Consider the following 2,500-nt stretch of genomic DNA (forward strand, 5'->3'; position numbering starts at 1 on the left):
GGGGAAAGAAACTTCCAAAGCAGAGAGCCCTTTGCTAGCGCCGAAAAAAGAAGCGGCGCAAAGGGACCGCTGCGCACAACACTCCGAAAGGAAGGTCGCCGAAAGGAAGTTTGATTACGAGCGGCCTCTAGAAGAGGGAACATGGGAACAACAAGAATGACAGAAACGCGCAGGAAAGGCCAAAGAACCAGTTAATTGAGGGAGCCGGGAGCCACGGAGCACGAGGCGATAAACGGGGCAACGTATAGAGACATCATAAAATCGACGATTTTCAATAAGTTCTACGTCTCCGGCGGTTCTGTTGGCCATGGCAGGGGCAGGTCAGAGCCCGGGGACGGGCAATAATCGTGGCACCATCGACGTGGCGTCATAGACCTCGGCAAAAGAACAAAAGGGAACATGCCTCGAAAGGCTGGAAGAAGCACAGACAGGCTTGGTACTCCTTAGTTCCTAACTGCTCTGGTCCAAGTCCCGGTGCTTTGCCTGGAACGGAAGAAGGAAAAAGAAAGAAACAAGACGTGACCGAGGAGAAGGAAAAGGAGTTCTTTGGCAATCACGACCCTGTGCGCCGCGGTACCTTAACTCGTCCACAGCTCTACGCCATACCGCTTTAGATGATGATAGTCACGCCGAGCTTGAACGATCCGGGCCCTCCGGATTCGAAGCTCGACTCGGGAAAGGGTTTACCTTCCCCCCACCCCACTTACCCTTTGGGCATCCCATTACCTCAACCTCCAGAGCACTCCAATCGCAGCGGTGAATTGGTCGAAATCGTGAACAATCCTCAACATCGTAATCATGTCTTTATGGGTTCTAATTGACGTCGTAAAATTTTTAATGAAAACGATCTAGGTCGGAATGGAACGGTCGCGGGTCCGGGGAGTGGTCTGGGCCATTTACCTGCTCTTCACCTTCTTGGGGAAAGAGAGAAAGAGAGAGGCCTAGACGAGGAATAGTCTACACTCCGCACGAAGGACAAAGTTTGATCTCAAGCGCACGGCCACGGCAGACCTTTTGCCAATTGCACACTTACCTTTACCTTCCCTGCGAAGGCCGATGGTGGTGGCGAGTAGAAAGCGCTACACAAGCAGCGTCTCTCAGCACTCTAGTAACGCTGGTAATAAGCAACCATTTCGCTCCTTCATCGGGACTTGGCTTACAGAGTAAATGGTCGAAGTACCTCACAGCTCGCTCCACACTAAATCACTACGCGGTGCACGGTGTTGGAATTGGTAAGGCTGAGGGCTGTGCGTGGCCAACGATTCAACTCTGCTTGCTTCGAAGCCCCACATATTTGACGCCTCGTTGATCCAGCCGAAGCGCGGATGGTCCAACGTTTCCTGGAAACCGGGCTATTGGCGGCGGAATCGACGTAATTTTCCAGAAAATTAACCGCATAACGCGAGATCCCGGTGTTTCGCTAGGCGGATAGCGAAGACAAGACATCGGCATCGGCATCGGTATCGCTATAGCGCCAAGAACTGTACTTGAGATAAATGGCGTGGCGTCGAGGTGTGAAATGCGCTGATGCGCTTTAACGCGCCCGAGCAGAAGGCAACGGTGATGCAATGGCCGTGATTTGCCGTAAATTGATTATGTGCTATCTTTCGCGGGGCATCAGGTCCGTTGAAGGTCCGTGCGGTCTTCGGGGTAATTGGTTTGGTTAGGAGAGTATGGGATTGGAGCTGTTTTCCTCTCGAACAACCACGAGGCTGTAATGTTTAGCGAGCGGTTTGTAAGTCAACAAAAAGTGTTGTAGTACACTATTCGAGTGTGATACTTCCCTTTAATAAGACTCAGAGGTTCTAGAGGAACTGTATATGCGGTAGTTGGAACGCAGAAGTTGCAAACAACTTCCAAAGAATTACCTGCAGATGATAAAATTATGATCAATTTTTCGTCTACACTAGTTATAGTCTACAAATGTTTTAGTCATGTTATTGTTGCGTATTTGAACATGTGTATATTTTTAGCACTATGAAAAGCTATACAATTACGAGGTGCAATAAAAGACTATTTTTTTGCTCAAGTCATTGTTAGGCTCCGGCGAGATTCGAACTCACGATCTCCTGTTTACTAGACAGGCGCTTTAACCAACTAAGCCACGGCGCCGTTGTTACGTATTAATTATGTTATTAGAATTATTTACAAAATGTACCGAAGCTCTTAGCATATTTAAATTACTTTTAAAATAGATCTGTTACTTTTCAGCGTCTTTCCAAACCTTTGTATTTCTGTTTACCTGTAGCTTTTGGATCGATACAAATAAAATGATTAAATTATTAAATGATAAGAAAGAATATTTTTTTATAATAAACAAAACAATTTTTGTTGAGCTATTCTTCAAATAAAAGTATGCAGATAAGATTGTAAGAATGTTTTCCCCGGAAATAAACACAATCATGAACGCTTGAACGTTTGTTAACTTAAGCGTTTATGATTGTGTTTATCCCCGGGGAAAATTATCTTTGCAACATCTGCAAATAATGAATTGGCAAAA

At 46.2% G+C, this 2,500-nt stretch overlaps 1 non-coding gene across 1 annotated transcript; it reads right to left on the bottom strand.

Annotated features, from left to right (window-relative positions):
- Window positions 1-2,038: 2,038 nt before the first annotated feature.
- On the bottom strand, window positions 2,039-2,112 carry Trnat-agu (transfer RNA threonine (anticodon AGU)). Its single transcript has one exon. It is a non-coding gene; the product is annotated as a tRNA-Thr (tRNA).
- Between the last annotated feature and the right edge of the window lie 388 nt (window positions 2,113-2,500).

Source organism: Anopheles darlingi, chromosome 3, assembly GCF_943734745.1.
Source record: "Anopheles darlingi chromosome 3, idAnoDarlMG_H_01, whole genome shotgun sequence".
NCBI classification, from domain to species: Eukaryota; Metazoa; Arthropoda; class Insecta; order Diptera; family Culicidae; genus Anopheles; species Anopheles darlingi.